The sequence below is a fragment of the Cololabis saira genome, chromosome 12 (genome assembly GCF_033807715.1).
Source record: "Cololabis saira isolate AMF1-May2022 chromosome 12, fColSai1.1, whole genome shotgun sequence".
Lineage (NCBI taxonomy): Eukaryota > Metazoa > Chordata > Actinopteri > Beloniformes > Belonidae > Cololabis > Cololabis saira.
In genome coordinates this window covers 28900988-28923133 of record NC_084598.1, presented here as the reverse complement: position 1 = coordinate 28923133, position 22146 = coordinate 28900988, and the positions used below count along the sequence as shown (strand labels likewise).

The 22146-nt window shown below is 39.7% G+C and overlaps 1 protein-coding gene across 3 annotated transcripts in view; it reads left to right on the top strand.

Moving 5' to 3' along the window:
* The first annotated feature begins 1465 nt into the window (after positions 1-1465).
* si:dkey-178k16.1 (band 4.1-like protein 1) overlaps positions 1466-22146 on the top strand; it is a 55067-nt gene continuing 34386 nt past the window's right edge. For all 3 annotated transcript variants that reach the window (XM_061736434.1, XM_061736433.1, XM_061736432.1), the window contains exon 1: positions 1466-1661. The gene's annotated coding sequence lies outside the window, so the exon portion shown is untranslated. The remainder of the gene's footprint in view (positions 1662-22146) is intronic.

The following is a 22146-nucleotide window of genomic DNA, read 5'->3' as shown; positions in this document are numbered from 1 at the left end:
CAGCTATATACCAATATCCTGTTTTTATGTGCTTTTTCAAAGGAGTTTGAATGGTACAGCTTGACATCCCTCTCTGGGTTACAATCTTTGCACGTGCTTCTTGCTGTACTGTACTCAAGTTTGGCATGGCATGTTTGCTGTTTCAATTCTATTTCTCATTAGCAATCTCATTTGAGAGGTTAATCATAAAGCTACAAAATCATGACTTTGTGCAAGTATACCTGAGGGTGACCACACACACACACACACACACACACACACACACACACACACACACACACACACACACACACACACACACACACACACACACACACACACACACACACACACATATAGATATCCTAATATTTATCAAATGAAAATATTAGACCCCTGTGCAAGTGAATTTAAAGGGACCTATTATGAAAAACACATTTTCTCTTGCTTTAACATATGGTCTCCCCTCAGCCTGCCAACTCAAAGGAGGAAAGCAACCAAATTCTGCAGTGTCTGTACAGCCGCCCGGATGAGCCTACCAGTGTGATGTGGCTTCTACGAGCGGTTCAGATTCTGCTCCCTTTCGTTACGTAACCAAAATGCAAACCACGCCCGCAACTACACAACGTGTCCTAACTGCATGCGAGTGTCCGACTATCTCGTCGCACTGCGTGACATCGGACGCTCTCTGTCCATCTCCCTCCAGCCAGCTGCCACTTTATTGAGGTTTTTGTAGTGAAATGAGGAGGATCATCGAGATAACTTCTCATTTCAACTAACTGGATCAGCCGTTCCTCATCCATGACCGTTTCCTACAGCGCTTTCAACCTGCTTTCAACAAGAGTGACAGGAAGAAAATAGAAGCAGGGCGTCCGACAAATGTTTAGCTCAAAACGGCACGCTGCGTCGCTCGTGGCCAGTTAGGACAGTCCAATAGAAAATAAAGCAATGGAATTGATTTTGTCGCTGACGCTCGCTCGCATTGCATGCAGTTAGGACACGGTAACTCCGCCGGCCGGAGCTTCCGCCATTTTTCCGTAGCGATGTATCGCGTCATTCAGGCAGCCAATCAGCACAGTGCCTCATTATCATAGCCACGCCCACTCAGAATCCTGCATAGATAATGAGGTTAGAGAATGGGAAGATAAAGACATGGTTTAGAGGCTGAATTTCTAATTTATTTAGCAAAAACTATTAAAAGCTTGTTTTTAAGACATTAAAGGCCTGTTTAAAATAGGTATTAGATGCCATAATAGGTCCCCTTTAAATATTCACAAAGAAGTCTATCACATTGAAAATATATTTTTTTTTCCTGGCAAAAGCCCCAGCTGTGAGCTTTGGTGGGAAAAGATGAGCCAAAAATGAGTAGGGCCAGTGCAAGAGACGCTGCTCGTCATGTGCACAGACTACGCACGACGTTAGGAGTTCCCTCGCCTGCCTGCTGAAACGCCCCTCCGCTGTGCTCGTCTCCTCCCGACCGCCATCCATCCCTGCCGGCTGCGCCCGTCTCCCTCCCCGCCTGCAGCGCTGCATCTCCGGCGGAGAACAAGGTGCTCCGGGGCGGCGGCGTCCTCCTCCTCCTCCTGGTCCTCCGCCTCCTCCTCCTCTTTCCTCCACTTTCCTGCTAATCTCAATGATCACAAGCCGGACTGAGCTTTAACAATCCGGACCTGACAGGGCAGGTATGCAGTTCATTTGTTTGTCTGGTGCAGCGGAACAGGTGCATGGCTGCGTTTACTGCTTATTGCCAGGTGACATTGTGGGGGGAAAGGAGGTGAAGCTTCACCGGTCCGGCGCGCACAATAAAGGCTGCGCGTTTGACATGTCTTGCAAAGACATTTCTTTTGTGCTTTCGGGTTGCCATGGGCTGGGATGTACAGGGTGTTGGCACACGGCTTAAATACGGCCAATATGGTCGGCGGGCTGCTTTAATAAGCTGCAGCATGAGAGGGCAGCGTTTATTTCATGGGTATCAAGGCCCACTATAGGAAGCAGGTGCACCTTTTAAACGTCTTATTACATTTCATATCGCCTGCTGCCGAGCACATCCTGCCCACGTCCAGTGTTTGAGAGCCGCTCTGCGAGTGTAGGGATGTGATTCGTGTGTGTGGAGCCGTGGGCCAACAGCTGATGCCGGAGATAATGAGCTGATTGAAGACGGAGCTGCGCGGGTGCGGGTGTGGCAGAGACCAAGGTCTCCTGAGGGCGCGAGGCTGGACCTGGACATTCCCTCAAACTAGGAGACACTGCTGAAAAGAGTGTATTCTGCCCCCTTTTTTTCCTGTGTCAAAAGACAGCACATTGTATACACTTTTGGTTAGATGTTTGTGGCATGATTTGGCCAAAATACCAACTGCACACATGATCAGAGGTGTGTTTTCAACATGCCTACATGGCACTGTCCATGGCCTCTGATCCAGGACTGTGATGTCACAGATTCTGGATGATGTTTACTCAATTTACATCATTATCAGATCCAGGCAGCCCAAAAACCAAGAGAAGGGGCTATGTTATGATGAAGCTTTGTGTTTGATCGTCACATCAAACACCAGAATGCATGCCATATTGCTTATATATAATATATAAAGTATTTTTTCATTATATCCTCTTTATAACATCATTATTAATAATAATGTAAGGATGTATGCATGTTTACTAGCATCAAGCAGAAGCAAAGTCAGTGTAACCTGAATTTATCAGACTTCCTGGACTACCTTTTGAAATAAATTAATGAATTAGACAGTGTGTTAACTGCTTGTTCATTAAATCTCACTCAACATTAATAAGTTAATGCAGTTAAGGTAAAATCAGTGTGATAGTTTTTATTTATTTCATTGGACAGCTCATCCAACTGAAAGATTATCATACTGAAATATCATGGATATTATATTGTGTAAAATACAAACAATAAATAACATTTGTTTAGATTTTGACAGTCTGTGTACAAAAATATCATAATTTCCAAAAAATAAACTACTGAGTTCTGCTTCCTTACAGTAAAAGTGAGAAAAAATAATTTGCTGTAGTTCTAAATATATCGGTGGAGTGAGAATATTCATCAAATCAGACTGTAAGCCTTCATCTTTATTAATGCATGCTAAAGTTAGTTTTGCTTCTATTCAAACAGACTGTCAGCTCCCGATTGTCTGGCTCTTTTGCAACCACCCTGCAGGCTAAAGCTTCTTCCAGGCTGACTTTGTGGAGGGGCATATTAGATCTAAAATTCATCCATCTGTCCATCCGTGTCTCTGCCCCTCCATGCGTCCTCCAGTCTCATTTTCCTTTCACCTGCTCCACTTTCGGCTTCCCGGGTGTTTTGTTACGATGACACGCCCATAAACAGTAGCACTCCTCCTTTACAGGTCTTTCCCTCGTTTTAGATTAAAAGGGCAAAAACTGTTTCCTTCCATGGGTGTTGTGTTGAGAAGTTTTATTTACTCGACTGTTGTCAAGGTGGCTTCACCGTGGGCAATAAAATAAAGACATTTCATCCAGATAATATCTAGCAGCAAATCAAGGGAACTGCTTAATTCACTGCCAATGAGTGATGTATAAAACCTAAGTGCATGTTTATATGTTATCAGTAGGGAGGTTGCACCTTTGTAGGTGTGTGTGTGTGTGTGTTTGTTTTCCATGTAAATTCAGCATGCATGTTTGTTTAAAGTGATGCAATTCTCCCCTGAGCCTCATGTTAAGTCATCCTGTGATCGATTTGTAATAGCCCATTGAAGCAGAGCCGGCGTGTGTTCACAGCCAACCTGGAACTCTTCTCTGAATGAACTGAAATAGCTTTGAAGTCGGAGGAGCTTTCAAAGGCATATCAAAGAAAGGACCATGTAATAAACTGTCACTTGTGCATTATCCCCACAGATGATGCAAACATTTGCACACTTGGACTTACAACTGGTAACATGATTTGACACACAGTCGCATGTCAGGTCACACCCGATGAGACTTTCAGTTTAACACCTGCAGTAATTAATTTTTCTGAGGGACGTCGGCGTGATTGCTGCTATCTAACAGGATAAAGTAATAAATTAGGGTGAAGAATGAAAAGAAGGAAATCTGGTTATATGGTTAGACTTTCTAAAGTCTTTAGCTGGAAGTAGAGTTAAATCCACAAGTAGGGACAGTTTGTAAATTTGGTCAATGTTCACACTGCAGCTATATTGTCCAATTTCTGTGCAATTCTGATTTGGTAAATATTTGATTTGATGATTTACAATCATAACAACATGTGTTTTGCACTGGATTTTCATGTGAGCGTGGCAGCCCTCTGAAACAGCATGCACGCACACCAGATGCTGTTCGGCATGTGTCGTTTCCATCAGCAACAGAAAATGTCATAGTTGTGAGCCCATACTGAAGTGGGAGATTGTATAGAGGCACCGATACAGACAGTTCAGAATATATGTGGCCGTAGCTACAGTAAGATATTGGTGACATCTCACCTCTGACGGCTGCTACTTTCTTCTATTTCTACTGACTGATTTTTGCCTGTGTCAGTGCTGTCGTGTTCTGCCTGTCTGATGAGAAATTCATCCCCTGTTACAGAATGCACATGTATAAATCCAAAAAGCCACATGAATTCTGTTAGGTGTCACATGGCCTCATAGAATCGCATACTGAAGTGATCCAAATGTGATCTTAAAAATCATAAGTGATAATGAAATTTAACTCTGGAAAAAGAAAGGATATGAGTAGCATCAATAGAGGAATTTGGACATGGAACGGTTCAATCATGTAGTGTGAACAGGATAAAAAGTTACCGGATGTTTGTATTGTATGCCACCTAACACTGCATTTCTGTCCTTGAGGTATAGGCCTACTCTTTCACGCCTTTCCTGCAGCCTGAATAATGGTCCGTGATGGGATTCTTCTGTTTACTTTTGACTTCAGTAAATTAAAAGGTGCTGAAGAAGACAAATGGCAAGGAAATTACTTGACCATTTAATTTCTCGGCCTTGAGAAGCTGACGAGTTGCTTTAACTGTATATTTTTACCCTTCGTCCATCTGTGCTGCGACACACTCTCCAGTTTTTTTGCAGCCTTGCACTGAATCTGAGCTGACAGCAAATATTAATAGACCTCAAAATGCATTGTGCTTCCTCCATCAGCAGCCACAGTATCGATAAACCCCAGTGGGCCGGGGCCACTGGCAGCGGTTGATGCCTGTACCGTCACACTGCCACCAGTTTGGAAACATGAGGTGTGCTTCCTGCTCCATACTTATCTCCTTCCATTGTTCTGTGACCTGCGGGTGGTGGCTTTGTCTGTCAAAACAATACGGACACTTAGATGTTTTTGGGCAAAGTTAAATGTAGCCTTTCAGTCTGAGTGGTTTTTGGTGGTTTGCAACTTGAAGTAAATCTTAAAATCTTTTGTGTTCATGGAAATCTATTTAAGCTTTTTCATCTCTAAAAATTTTGCATTCATCAACTTCAATTGCAAGTACATTATTTGATTGTTTTTTTTTTATCAAATTCTGTGTATTTTTCTTTGAATTTAAAGTTTTCATAATGCACAGTTTTTATGTTTATCAATGAACAGCAGCATGAACAACAACAACAACCCAGGTTTTGAAAGGGTGCTGGTGTGCATTATTCTTCATCCAAAGGAACACTCGCTAAATGTTCAAAAAAAGTTTCAATGAAATATTTCAGAACAACACCTTCTCATCTCCTCTGGCTGCACTGAGGCGTTCTCTTGCGTTCGTTACATACTTCAGTTGTTTTCAGCAACAGACCCAGCCTGGCTTGTCGTTCCTGATACGAGGCTTCAGTCCTGTTGTCATTTCCTCACACCAGTAGCCAGTGTTTTTATGCAGGTTGATGCTGGGAAATGAGGCAGATAACTACACACATTCCTCACATTAAGCTGTGTATTCTTCTTTCTGTCTGCCTTACCAAAAAAACAAGCTGCTACATTTGCAGTCAATTTTTCACAGATGGACCACATATTGTCGCTGCGATAATTACACGACGCGGTGATGACTCGGGATCAATCAAAATTTTATACTTGGGCATTTCAACATTGCAGTTAGAATCTAAAAAGTATGGTTAAATGGTTTTCATAACCGTTTTCAGCAGCTAGCTAACATCACTCCACACATGTACTCTAGGCATCTTTTTATAACTTACCCTTGTAGACTAATGGGATTATTTACAGTTAAGGTCACATAAGTGATAGCAATAAAAAGGTAGCATTAAATTATCTTGTTTATTGTGCAGAGTGCCTCACAAAAAAGAGAATAAAACATTTAAGCAGTAAATCCCACACACGTGCACACAGGCAGCATGAGGAGTTTTTACTTTGACAGCGTCACATATTACAAATCGGATTTTTAGTTGTGTCTGACTTCGATCCTGAACATCCACATTACTAGACAGATGTTTTGTATTAGAAGCAAACGTTTAAAGCACAAAGCAGAAACCGAGACCACATGTGAATCTTGTGTTTGCTCTCTCTATCGTTACCGGCGTCTTCACCACAGTCTCCACCGTGTCACATCAGTGCGCCGGTCTCTACGTGAACAGTCACATTCTTCATTAGACCGCCATGTGATGCTTCACCTCTTCCGCCTTCTCTTGCAAGCATGTTCGTGTCAAACAGACCCCCCCCGCCCCTCCGGCGGCTCTCTTTCTCACTCCCTGTCTTTTCCTATTTCCTTTATCTTATTTTGATATGCTTGGTGCATGATGTTATGCCAGAGTTCCCATGGTAACTGCATATTAAACAGGCATGTCGGATGTCTTTGTGTTAACTATTGTTGGTGGCAACACTCCTGACTTTTGTCAGATGCGAATCGAAAAAAAAAATAGCCGGCTTCCCGCTGGCAGCGCAGCAGGGTGCCTGCTATTTTCCTGTCACTGGCTGAAGTGAAGCCTTTTTTCCTGTTTGACTTTGAGAGTAAAGGTGGCAGAAACACAAAAGTGCAAATATCATCCCACTGTGAGCATGCAGACTAATATAATGAATATGTTTGACTTTTCAAACGATCGAAATACCCCTTTACTCTGTCCAGCTACAGTAATTATGACTGTATAACAACCGGCATGGTGAAGAGTCATCTTCCTCTTCTTGAAAATCACTTTCAGATTCAAATTTGTACGGCTGAATTACCGCAGCATCCACAGTAATACATTGTAATTCTGCAAACCCCATTATAGTTTGTGGTGGACCAATGTGAATAGCTTAAACCATAAACATTTGGAGACAATTACTTGGTTGCACCGATTCGCTTCATTTCTAGCTTTTTTGTGGTTAACCTCCCCTGATTCACAAAGCTTATGTCAAGTGATAATGAGCAGAAAACAACACTCAGATGCGGCGTGACGACGGAACAGTAAGTGCTGCTGACTTTGTTGTCCTTGGCTGTTTGAAATCGCTGCAGCTGCCGACATGTGCAGGAGGAAAGTAACTATGAGAGCAATCCGATGAAGGCTGTTTTCCAGCAGCCTGTTTTTGTTTCAGTGCCAATGCGAAGTGAGCATGGGTGACTGTGTGATATGCATTTATGGCAGTGTGTAGATGTGGACCTGCTTGGTTTTGAATCGGTGCTTTTAAAAGGAGCAGTTACTAGTATGGATGTAGTCTAAGTTGCGGAGTCACGGGAGATGGGCCAGAACTGAACCATCTGCTCGCGTGGAGATGTGGACGGATTAACATATTCATAGATCCCAATTTGACTGAATAAGGAATGAGTTGGTGAGTAACAAAGTGGGTTTGAGCGGACCGGAACTGTGTTCTGGTAATGGAGGAGCACAGCTTCCTGTCCACACACCTTCTAACATTATAACCCATTAAAAAAGGACATTGTTCCTTTAGCAACAGTGTTACCTCTCAATCGTCCAAGTCTGATGTGAACCTGTTACCAGTTTCTCCACTTCTGTGGACTTCAGCATGTTTGTGTTTTTTTTCACAATAATTCCCAAACAGTGGTTTTGATGATTACACAAGTTGCAAAGACATTGTTAGGACTCACTAACTGTAAATACTGAGAGCAGCCGTGGCGCGATACAACCTCATCTGAGCAGTTTTCACTAGTACTTTGTAGGGATGCAAATTATCGATTATTTCATTAATTGACAGTTGATAACCTTATCGATCGATCATCGATTAGTTGATAAGCGGCGTTTTTCCCCCATCTGAGATACAAACATAATTTTTTTTGCTTATATAAAATACAAAGGACATTTTAATGTATTCCTTAATCAAATATTTATTTGATACAAAAGTAACAAAAAGACATTTTTGTACCACAAGGAATATAATATAAAGTGCACTTCAAGGCTATTAGTAGTAGCAGCAGCCATAATAGTGTCATTTGTGTCAAGCAAATTTTAAGTTCTAGTTACGTTTTAAGTTAGAGTTTTGGCAGTGTTCAAAATAAAATGATGAGACCTGCTGTATTGGAGCACATTTTCTTTTAGTTAAAACTGTAGCGGGGACAGATGTTTAGAGAAACCTATGTATGTACCGGGTGAAGGCTGATTTATGGTTCCGCGTTACAACAACGCAGAGCCTACGCCGTAGGCTACGGCGGCGGCTCTGCGTCGATTTAAGGCGGAACCATAATTCAGGCTTTAGGGGAGCATATCGGAGAACAACCAGAAGAATATAGAGTGGATTAAAAATAAAAGTTAAGCACTGAGCTACATGTGTCTCCCGTCTGGGCCATTGCAGACTCATTGCCTGAGCATGATATTACTAAAACCAAACATATCCGCAGTCTCTTTAACTTTATGTGCGCGGCGCAGCACGTTGTGTCGCATTAAATGTGGTCCGGGCGTAATACCAGTTGGTGAAATTAAACGAAAAAAATAAATAAATAAATAGATTAATTGTAATCGTTAATTTTAATCGGGTAATTTCATAACGGCAATTAATCGAAAATCGATTAATTATTAACATCCCTAGTACTTTGTGTGTTAGCTTAGCGAAGATCACAGTGTTCAGTTTCGGTGGCAGCCTCGTTTTAACAGGTGATTCAATATCATTGTTCATTTTTTAGGGAGAAAGTTGTGTTGGTGTATCAAACTTTTGTTTGAGTTGTTTTACAGATTTCAAAGTCTGTAAAAACCAGTTGAAGTCGTGGTTATTTTGAAGACCAAACTCCAATGGCATTTTAACAAATCTGATTATCTGTGTCACCCACACAAGGGCACATTCAGTGGGATTTTTATTGAAATACTACAAATCTAAACGAGTATTCCAGTCACATCCATGTTAGTAATTCCAGCACGAGCTACGACACTGAATGGTGGCACGATTACGTTGTGGTGTTGTAGGATCGAAGATGCTGGCTCTTTCAATTTTATGACCCGATTAATATTTAAGATATTCATCTCATAAATCAAATCATGCATTTTTGACAGCTCATTTTGAGGGATTTCACTTGCTGATTTATTTTAATCAGTGAAGATTAACATTACGGTGACCTGCCCCAAACTCCCTGCTCTAATAATCTTGAAATGCAGAGTTTCTACCTTCTTTGACCCAGGGCAATAATGAAGCAGACACAGATACCTTTGCCATCTCACAGTCTGTCTTTTCATATCAGCTGAAAAAGAAAGGGGTACGAGAGACTAACAGTGATGGAATGAAGAGACTGCATGTACGGATACCAGACGTAGTAGTGCAGACCCTTTCACACTTAAATGTGGACTTGTACTGAAGTTGCTTTCTCTTTGGGAGGATGAACTTGTAGCCTCATTGGTTTGGATGTTGGCTCATTTATCTCAGATGCAGGTGACATGATTTTCAGCCGACTTAACAGTTGTGCTACGCAATGTGCTTCTCAGACTGCTGAGTGCCACAGGTTTGGATGGTGCGTGTACGTGGTTTCTCCTGAGCAAGGGCATCTCACCGCTCCCTCTCACCCAACCCCCTCCTTCCTGTAACTGGTTTCCCCGAGCCAGCCTCCGCTCCAGGATTGATGGACTGGCCGTCCAGGCCATTAGAAGGGAGGCGCTGATAGTGAAACTGAGGTGCACGATGATATGGAGAGACGAGGAATGTGGAGGGATTGGCTGATAGAGGAGATGGTTTCTTTGGATGTCAGTGGAGCAATAAAAATATAGCTTCTGCTGTAAATGATATTCTACAAGACAGTGTATACTACGCCCTAAGAGCTTCATGGGCAAATTCCTATTTATTAATTCTATTCTTGCCAGTACTCAGTAATGAATAATCATGAATGTGAATACACTACCTTCATTAGCTGTCGTTTAGCCACGTTCTTGATTGAAAATGTTGCTGTTTTTTGTAGCTGAGTATTCGTAATAATTGTATAATTGTCAATTAAATCTCAACTGCAAAATTTCTACATTTCCATTAGGTCGCAACAAAGTTGTATTTTCTACTCCAAAGTCTCAAGTCTGTGAATAATTCCAATAAATATTCTGCAGCTTTTCATTTTGGGGATTAAATGTCTATTTCTGGACATCTGCGGTGAACTGTCACAGGTGCAGCGCTGGCTGCATCTCAGAAAATACTGGAAAATCGGTGTCCAGGATTTCACTGAAGAGTAGTGGATTCAACAATACAAGATGACTATGGCAAGTTTTTGTTGAGTTAAACACGGCTACTCGAGTTGTTGTGCATGCTATACAATACACACGGGAGCCCACAGAAAAGTGAATGTGACTTTTTATGGTACGTCTTGTGATCCGTAGAAACAAAATGGATATTTCCATTTCAGTTTTACAAAATTTATCTTTCTCATATCAGCAGAGAGACTGCCTCATGCAAACGTTAAACTGGTTTTGCTACATATTGCAGTTTTTACAAAATCGTTGGTTGTGGTTGTATTTTAATCACGTCTCAGTAATGATTTTCTGTGGATTTTCTGTGGATTTTCTTCTTTTTTTTTTTTTTTTTTTTTTTGAATTAACTACATCATTTTTGCTTTTTAGAAATAAAAAATATGGTGAGTGCAAGAAAAAAATAGAAAATTACCTAAAATGAGCTCTTCCACATTAATAAGTGTAAGATAATTCAGAAATCATGTTATTTGCCAACATAGAACATTCCATTTTTAACCATAATTATACACATCTAATGTCTCAGCCTATAAAGAAAGTATTAACTGTTTAAAATGAAAGTAGTGAGACATGTTTGCTCCTGAATCCTGAATTATTCAGAAAATGGAGCAGCTTTTTTTTTTTTTTTTTTTTTTTTTAGGAATGACATTTTTTTTTAAAGAAAAATGACATTGTCAATTCTGAAAACACAGAAAGAAAATATTTATAAAAAGGAAAATGATTATGTAAATTTAGAAAACAAACCTTTCTTTTAAAGTGAATGCAAAAGTTTCCAAATGATTCATAAATAAATAGATCGAATAAAAAACAAATCCTATAATATCTAATCCTGACTGTTGGACTCCTTTCTGTGCAGGGAGTGCACTACTTGAGAGGTGTTTTGAACTCATGATCTGAGGGGAGAGGTCTCTGCACTCTCCACAAATTCTTTAAAGACATACTAGAGCCGGTGCCACAGAACTCTGAAAACCAATACCGGTTGCATGAGTTTGCAAAAGCATTGAACAAACTTGCAAATCAGTTCTATAGCCTAACAGTTACAAAATAGCAAGGTAATGTCGTTTACCCTGCAGCTAAACCTAACAATAATTACGATATGTCTGCAACACTGAGTACTCTCATGCCTGCCAGGCATGATTTCAGTGCATAGTCTACACTTTGTCTGAGTCTGAAGATCTAATCTAGTTGTCCTTTTTGCTGCAAAAGGTTTTTGACTGATCAAAAGACCGAGGTACCTGTGTAAATGGCCCATTGCATATGGTCACTACACCATCACTTTGCCATAAAAGGTATTCTGTAGTCATTTCTGGATCTGGCAAATGTAAAACATTAGGTCAAATAATAAAGTTTTAAGAAACTGATTTTAGTACGTCTCCATGAAGGAATCATTTAACACAGTCTTCAGTATATTTCCACGTAACCTTCATGGTGTGTTGGGATGGATGTGGTTTAGGATTTAAATATTTCCATCTTTGGTGTGCTCAGTTTGTTGTTATCTTCTGAGTAGGTGTTTTTAGGGTTGAAATACATCACAATGATGTCTTTAGGCATCTGATTTTTCTTTTAATCACGGTTAAAGCACCTTAACTTGGGATTATGCTGCAGGAATCGCTGATTTGCATGGGTGTATTGCATTGGCAAACGTTGTTCCCATGGGAGGGGATACAAATGATAACGACTAAGCACCATAGAGCTAAAACTCTTCAAAGAATATCGTGGGGAAGGATGTGCTTCTTCTAACAGCAGCTCAGGATTGTCTTTTACTTTTTCAGGCAATCAGGTCTGATGGACACAGTCAAATGCTGCATTTGGGTCTGAAGGCTCATCAGCAGGATCCACTGATAGGTCTGACGTACGGATGAGGGCGTTAAAACTTTTTATTATGAGAGATATTTTAAGGATTTCTGTGGGTTTTCAGGAAATAATGCTGTTTCCACATACATTAGTTTTGTTAGAAACTGTTTGATGACTCATGGGTTGAGCTCAATGCAGTGTATTTTCTTCAGAAAGAGGTTCTGAAAACGTTGTTTTTTATTCAGTGATTTTGAAATTGAAACAGTCTCGAGGCAAACCGTTGATATATCATAATAAGTGGACTTTGACTTGGCTCGCTGCTGCTTTTCTCTCCTTGTTTTGCTGTCCTATGTGTAAAAGGCTTGTTTTTTTCCCACCAAAATAATCTTAGCGTTGGGAAAATGCTTGTTCTGTTAGCATTTTCTTTTTCCTTTTCATGCCATTGTGTGAGAAGCCACAAGCTGTTGGTCGTGCATTACACCTGCCTTGCTGTGACATATTGTTGAGATGCTACATTTGACACATTCTTGTGCCCGTCTGTCGATGAAGGATGGGCTGCTGGGTAACTGACGCCCGCCTGAAGACACATCAATTTCGGGGGCCTCTAAACTGACAGACTCTTTGTTTGAAAAATGACGTGAAGACAAATGTGCCCAGGCACGCTGCAGTGAATGATGCAGCATGGACATTATTTTGCCTTACATGATCAGCCATCATGTGTTTTTTACTATCTGTCAATATTTCTGACCTTATCTGTAGCAGACAGTGAGGGGTTTGCATTGTATCCATTTGGGTTCTTTGTGCAGTTTGAAACCTTTGTTCAAGGCAGTAAGTGTAGTGGATACAGGACTTAAGCAATGGACTAAAAGTAGAGCACAGAGGAGGTCATCTTCAGAGATAGAAAAGAGAGAGAGTGAGAGGACTCTGCGATACTGATTGTGTATGTGTAACTAAACATAGCTTATCAGCTTCTTGTCACAAAGTATTTCCAGTAACTGTGACTGATCAGCTGAATGCATCTTATCTTAACAATAGGAGCTGGAAGGCAGTGCCTCCTCATGGAGACGAAGCCCTTGTTTCTGATTTGAAGATAAGATCTTTTCTTATTTGCTGTTGGACATACTGCACTGACGTAAGGTGAAAAGATAAAAAAAAAAGTATGCAATGGCGTTGGACCATCTGTGCACTCCTGTACAGGGAGAGTCAGCCCAGGATGGGGAAGTGAGTCATGGCTCCCTGCTATAGAAGTATACGGTGTGTATGGTAAAGCTTAAAGGAACACTGTTTACATAATCATTTTAGATGCTATTTCACAAGTGCCTTAAGTAAATTCCCTAGCAAATTTGATTAATGTACCTGAACATGGATATAGTGTACATGCATTTTCTGTTACAGAACAGTTTGGTCTTAAAATATTTGTCCAATCTTGAAGTAATGGATGTATGGAATAGATTTTTTTTTTTTTTGCATCACCCAGCCAGCCAGCATCAGAAATACAAATGGGCTGAAAAATGGGGCCCTATGTGGAATTGTCTGCTGGTTCCACAATGACTCCCTTGGGTTCGCTTATATGTGTGACTTGGATAAGACACCCATTTTGCAATTGACTATCTGTTAATGTTTCTTTGCTTTTCTGTTGTTTCTTTGCCTTTTGTTGTTTCTTTGCTTTTCTGTTGTTTCTTTGCTTTTCTATTCTCTTTTTGGTTTTCTGGAGGTCGGTAGCCACAAAAAGAAATTTGATAATGTAGGATAGGCTTTTATAAGCAGTTTGCTTCAGCCTATGCCTTTTCAGTCATTGTTCAACACATGATTATTGGTTTTGTATGAAATGTTAATGCTGTGCACAATGTTTTTTTTTTGTGTTGTGTTTTGTGTTTTGTGTTGTCATGACTCAATAAACTTCATTCATTCATTCATTCATTCATTCATTCATTCATTTTGGAGCTATACACAGTCACCACCCATGAACCTGAGCATAACCGTAACATGGCTAACAGAATCCATGGAAAATACCATATGACGCCCATTTTTCAACCCATTTATATATCAGATGGGCTTCTCATGCAAACTTTGGCTGGATCTGAGGCAGGGTGTCCCCCTAATCTGGCGATCGTAGAAACCTGTTTCATGTGAGTGCAAAAGGTCATATCTTGGTCAAAATATCTGTAATGCTCCACACAGTAGTATCGGAAGTCAATATTTTGGAATAAATAATGACAACAATGATTATATTTTGTTTTTCCAATGTATTTAGGTCCAAAGAGCAAAATTTGAGGTTTAGGCTGAATTAAGACAGATAATTCCAAGTCATGTACATTTATGTGCTTTTAAGTCATGCTTTTAGTCTGTGTCAATTACATGTCAACATCCAATTTGTAGATTAGTGCAAGATAATCTACCAATTGGTTCTCAACCAACAACTGGTTCTCAATGCTGCATTCGACATGGTTGTCTATAATATCCTGATAGAACGGTTGAAGAACTGGATGGGACTTTCTGGCACAGCACTTAACGTGGAGTACCTCAAGGTTCAGTTCTGGGGCCTCTGTTGTTTAACATCTATATGCTCACACTTGCTCAAATTATGAAAAAAAAAAATAATCTGTTACCATAACAATGCAGATGACACACAAATCTATATAATCATTTTACCAGGAGATTATAATCCAATTCAAACACTGATCAAGTGCATTGATCAAATTAAAGAGTGGATGTGCCAGAATTTCCCCTCAGTTAACCCTTTATAGGGCACTCATTGAAATACTTGGAAATGTACAATTTCAACCCTAGAGTGTTATTGGGGGCTACTACCAGAGTATCTTTCATTTTTTAATTTTTTTTTTATTATTCTTGATGCAAATCAAGGTCAAAGAAGTTACCACATATGGTTCCTTGCCCGTCGCGAGTAACATTGTATCTAACACTGAAGTTACCATGTATGGTTACTTGCCCATTGTGGGTGAAATTGTACCCATAAATTGGATATGTATAAAAATACAAAAAACACATACAATATTTATGATACCTTATTTTTTAAAACTTCTCAACATTTTACTGTCTCTTCATAGAGATATTAGAACTTTTCTCCATAAATGGTATAACTTGACTTATAGGGCTTCTCTTTTTCTCCATCCATATATTTCGTCCAATCAGTCCAATCACCTCCTGACCCTCTCTCTCCACCAGCAGCACACAGGTTGATCATGCCATTGACCATGCCACAGAACAAGAAGTGAAGAATAGCATTAGAATTAATGGTGGTACTGACATTATGCTATACAAATCTGTGGCAACATCCAATATTGTCTTACCTTATAATGCGCTATTTGTAAAACGAAAACACCCGAAGTATGACTTACTAGATGCACCGGGCATATGTCTACAAAAGGACACTGTCACTTGAACTAGTTTGACCATAAGGGGGTGTATTTGTAAAAAAAAAATCACAAAGTATGGCTTTTTAGAGTATCTGGCATATGTCTATAAAAGGTTCCTCAGTCACTTGTACTATGATCATATATGGGATCACCATTATTCATGCTAACTATTTCACTGATTTCACTAATTCTGCACAAACAACACTTGTCTCATCAGTTAGCACCATTCAAACACATACTGTGTGATTGTCATCAACTTAGCATGGTTAGTTTCAGCTTTCTGAACTTTTGTGTGGAAGAAGGTAGGAGCAAAAATGTGAATTTTCCCCTTCTTCAAAATCAATGAAGTTCCCGCTTCTCCAGGGCACTACTGATTGGTCAGATGCCATGATGACACTGTCTGTGACAAAGCATGATCTGTGCTGATTGGCAGGATTAACTCACATGACTTCAACACCTCACTGAGAAGTGTGGGGAAAGTAGTTTTTCATGTCCACGGAAGTTACCATATATGGTTACTCGCCCTATGACAACACAGAAATAATAGTGTTTGGAGCCAAGGAAGAAAGATTAATAAATAACAACAACAAATAGCCAAGTCAGAAATCTGGAAGTGGTTCTGGACAGCCACATTAAGACAGCAGTGAAGTCAGCCTATTATCACCTAAAGAACAAATTGAGGATTAAAGGACTGATGTCTCAGCAGGATTTAGAAAAACTGTAACGCTGTTCTCACGGGGCTCCTAAAAAATCCATCAAACAGCTGCAGTTAGTCCAGAACGCTGCTGCCCGAGTCCTCACTAAGACTAGGAGAATGGACCATATATCTCCAGTTCTTAAATCTTTACACTGGGTTCCTGTCTGTCACAGAATATATGTTATAATCCTGCTGTTGGTTTATAAATCTCTGAATGGTCTCGGGCTGAAATATTTCTCTGATCTCCTGGTCCATTATGAACCAACCAGAACCCTCAGGTCGTCAGGTTCACGCCTACTTTCTGTCCCCGTGAACCAAACACGGTGAGGCAGCTTTCAGCTTTTATGCTCCTCACCTGTGGAACAAACCACAGAATGCATCTGGGCTGCTGGACTTTTAAGTTGCTTTAAATCAAGGTTGAAAACCTTTTTATTTACTGCTGCATTTCAGTAATCTCCCACAGTGCACTGCAACCTTTATTTCTTGCATCTCATTTGTTACTCCTTTTTAAGTGATGTATGTTTGTCTTCAATTATTGCTTTTTGACTCTTTTCTACACTGGTACTTTTAAATTTGAGTTTCAAAATGTAATAATTTAAAATCCTGTAAATTGGGTTTTATTTATTTCTTATACATTTTTTTGTTTAACTTTAAATCATACTTTTTATGTATGTTTTAATTTATTTGTAAAGCACTGTGAATCACCCTGTAGTTGAATTGGGCTATACAAACAAACTATAAACCTTGCCTTAAGCTAGTGAGCCTTTAGGTACAGTAGATGAATAAATAAATGAAACTTTCAGTAATTGTTGGAGACCAACAAGCGAACTGAAAGGGAGAATAAATCAGCTTTTCAAGAGGAGAACAGAAACTTGGCTCTAAATTCATACCAACTGCTCTGGTTAATGAGTAAATATTAATCAGTTTTTAAACTTTTCATTTCAAAATGCTTTTGAATAAAGGAACAATTGAACATATGGACACTTTTGGATACACTTCATGGGGTATTTCAGACTTCCTCTCAGTGCCAATGCTTCTATATCCATTGTTATGAAAAGGAAAATACTCCAATTTAAATCATTTTTAGCACTCAGTTGCTTAATATTTCTTTGAAAATATATAAAAAACAATCTCAAATACCCTTTTAGAAAGCTTTTTGGTTTTCAACTTCAGTGTTGAGTGTACAAAGGGTCGGTTAACTGCATCATATTCTAATTCTTATGAAGTAAATTCTGGCTGATGCACTGAAACATGTGACGTGAACTTGCCAACTTGCAAATGTAAAAGCACAAACAAAAATATCAACAATTAGGTGGAAATATCTGTTTTGATGCCGGGCTAATGGCCCTAAACGCAAATCTTTTCTGTAGGGAGTGGCATTCCTTCAACAGGGAAGATAATCAATGAGAACTGACGGCAGAGCTTTGCCTGCTTCTCTGTCAATATCTGATTGATTTCTGTTTCTCCATGTTGGACCCAATTACTATCCATGGTAATTTGGGCCTGCTCCAGACACAGTTAATTGTCTATTAGGTACACTTGACATTTATCAGATCAGACACACACACACCCACACACCACAGTGACCACAGAGGAAAAACTTAATAGACATGCAGAGAGGAAGTTGTCTGGGACTATTTCTTTTACGTGTGACTAAAATAAATATTCGATCTCCGTAGTACACTAAGTACATGAGTTATATAATAGCGTGAATGTTAGCAGACACTGTTTTAATTTGATCTGCGAGGGACTAAAGCGTAACAAAAAACTATTTCTGTCTCATCCAAAAAAAGAAAAGCCAACTCATGCGATCTGACTATTTTTGGAAGCTGCTGTTTTCAAAGCTTCACCCGCCATCATTCTGCTCCTGCAGCTTTTAAGGTCAAGGACCGTAAAGCTGAGATCGTTTAATGATGAAAGATCATTCATTCGAAGTCTGTCTGAAGAAATCAGTGTTGCAGGAATTAGAATTCGAGCAGCAGCAAGACCTCAGTCCTCATCCATCTCTCTCGCACCAATGAGGTGTGCAGAGGCCAGAACCGAAGCAACCTCGATTGATTCAATCATAAAGTGACTCAAATGAAAAAATTGATTGGCTTCACGGTCACTATGCGTGTGCTATAACAACAGTTTGAAGTCTTCGACACCGAGCTGTGAGGATTTTTCTGTAATTTACTTGTGGTTCAAAGAGGTTTTTATCATCGCTGCATCATTGTGTTGACACAAAACGGTTGTATTATAGTGAACAGATCTGAGTGGCTTACGAGACGGATCAGATTAGAGATAGATATCCTGGTTAAACAATGGATTTAGAATCTGAGTCTTCTTTACTCTGCTTCGTTGCACATAATAGTCATTGCACTTATGTGGGAAGATTGAATTCTTAATAAGTAATTCAAAGCCTCACGGTGTTACTGAGGCACTGGGATCCAAGAGATGATCATTATTCAGGCCCCATTTTTGAAGGAGGGAACTCACTGACATATTGTGGAACCATCTCTCCTATTGTTTCCTGTCAGCCTGATTGTACACAGATATATATGCAAAATCGTGTATAAAATAATCATACTGAGTGCACCCTGGACATTAAAGCTGGGATAGGAATAAGAAACCACCCTGAAGGGGATGATGGATGGATGGATGGATGGATGGATGGATGGATGGATGGATAGATGGATAGATAGATCAGTATTATGCCCCTTTTACAACCCTTGAAACAATTTTGTTTAGTCTTAATGAATTTGCTGTAATGAATTCAGCCACCTTTCTCATGGGTAATGATGCGTCAATAATGAATGAACTTTGATACAGTTCTGATTTGGTAAAGATCCGATTTCACGGTTCATAGGACACAAGCATCAAACTTTCATGTGAATGCTACAGCCCAGAAGTGTCTGTACAGATACCCTCCATCCAATGTCATCTGTATCAATAATAACAGGAAACATCACGCTTTGGAGAAGAGGTAGAAATGATTCAGGCAGGAGCTAAAGCATCCAGTATGGAAGAGGTCACAGCTGTTGTGGATGACATTCAGCTCCAGAGTATGGGAAAGACTTGCGCAGCCATATTTGATAACGTCAAGCAGGAGAAGATGGATTTTTGCTGTTGAGCTGCAGCATGTCTGCGTAGAAAACGGAGCCTTGGAGGCAAAATGAAAGGCAAAATGAAAACTACAGAATACTGAAATGCTATGTCAGAAATGTAAAACACATGTCAACCTGCTGCCAGAAATGTTGTTAAAACACAAATACTGAAGCATAATGAACACATTTGAACACTTGAACACTTCATAGTTTTTCAACTTTTATTCTAATCCTGCATCTTCTTCATTAGACACCTAACAAAATATCACGCGGTTGAGTCGAAGCTCTGAAGGAAAAAAGAACGTCCAGTAGTTTTTGTTGGAGTTATGTACCAGCCAGGGGGCGACTGATTCATGTCACATGGATATTGATCAGATGTGCCGTATATCCTCTCTCAGACCAGCTTTTTAAAGCGACACAGTTCAGATCTGAAACTCTGAACTGATCAAATCTTTCTTCCACACAGCCCTATAAATTCAGATGTGGGTAACATCAACGGAAGAAAATCGGATATTTGTCACTGAAGGGAAGGAGTGTCAATGTTAAATGATAGAAAGCAACGTTGTCTCTTTTCAAAAATCATTATTTGATCACACAAAATCTACTATGATTTCTCTCTTTGATTCTCTTTGGGTGCAAGGCTAAGGTGGTCAGAATTATTGTGTATTTTTAATGGAAAATTATACAGTTAAATTAGATTTTTACTTGATGCAAATCGTAACTGCTAGTGAGTGAATGTCTGGCTGAATCTGAACAAGTTTTAGTTACACTTTCTGCGAGGTGGTTCTCTTTTGAGTTGTATCCTACAGCTTTGTTCCTCCATGCAAACATAGGTTGAAGACTAACTATACTCAGAAAGCCTTGAAGTCTGTTATTATTGCCCTCACTACAAACACTTCAAACACAACAATCCAAGCGCTTACCACACAACAAATTGATTGAAATACTTGACTAACCCTTTTTTTAATCTTTTCATAAAACATCTTTTCTTTCTCTTCTCTGCAGTTTTGCCTTGAACTCTTGGTACTCCCTCTTTTTTAAGTGGATTCATGAGCCAGGAACCAACAACCCCAGCTGGTCTTTATCCCATATAGGCTTTAGAAAGCCTGAGCCTCATGTTTTTGGTCTAAGGTTAAAAATTGTTGCTTACCTGGTTAAGGATTGCATGATGTGTCCAAGTTCATGCTGGTTCTGCTGCTGCATACCAAGGTTGCATTTGATAACAAATTGACCCCAGGATGTACAATTTCAAATTAGTTAAAAAAGAAAAAGAAGAACAGGGAGTCAAGAAGTTAAATTTCATAGTAAGGATATCAAACTTTATCCAAAGTATAAAGATAACACAGCAAAAAGCAAGACCAAAATCGTTTCTGCGTCACAGTGAATGCACTGTGATTTGAAATTGAAACTGGGAGGAGATAAAGATGAGCAGGAAGGACAATTCTGCTTCAAGCTTATTTTGTGATACCACAGTACTGCATATCTGAATGACTAACTGAAAGACACATTTTCCGATCTAGGTGTCTCCAAAGAGTTGTTAGCCTCTTCAGACACCCAAACAAATACCCTCAATCACAAAAAATATTATTTAAAAAAAAAAATTAGATGTCCATCTTAAATAAAAACTACGTTATTAATTCAACTGAGATGTGATGAATCGTGTTCCACAGCCATGGCTATGGACATTTGATGTGGTCAGCTCACTGACATCACTATAACATGACAACAATATGCTAGAAGATTGAAGAAGCCGTTGATGGACGATATATGTTATTGTGTTCCAGTGTCTTAACCTTTACAAAGATTTTTCGTGCTGCAGTTTCTCATTTGTCTACTAAAATTAAGAAAACTTGATCATTTGCATGGTCAAGTCACAGGGTTGCATTTGAAAAAGCATTCTCTAAAATAAATAGACTTCATTTTTGTATTTGATATCCAGCGATAAGAGCTATGCCTTGTCTTGTAACAAATTATATGATTATTCATTAAATGAGTGAAACGGCCCTTTAAAGTTTTGGAGGAACAGCGTGTGTGACATCTGCAGCCTTCAAAGAGCCAGGCGGCTCCGTGCCTTTGATCCGATTTCATTATACAGAAAAACCACGACTGACCTATCATGAAAGTCAAGATGTGATGTTCTGCAGCCTCCCAAACTGTAAACAGAGGCGTTCTCAGACAGCTGGTGGGGAAGAAATAGAAAAGTCACAAAATGTACACTGCTTTATTGCTATTCTCCACATACTAAGTAGTTATTAATGATGTCTCTAGAGGTGGCCGGTACAGTGGTAAACACCCTTGGCAGACACAATTTCAACATAAGAACCCGCATGAAAAGTCACAGTATATGGCAAAGAAGGTATTTTTTGCACGGAAATTGGGAAGTTGGATATTCCAAAATAAATTATATTCTTTTGGTGAGGAAAAAGCAAAATAACCTGCAATTATCACCACATACTTTAGCCAGACACGGAAAATTAGGCACCTGCTTAAAAACCCACACGACTGCTGCTCCATTGTCTCCAACATACACACAAAAAAAGGAACTTTGGCCAGCCTGAAACTGTTGGGAAGAGTGTTTCCCATTTTATCGGAAACTTTCAGCTTGCATTTAAAGCTGACATAAGCCCGTGACCCGGTGCTCCCCTTTAGTAGTAAAGATAAATTTGCCG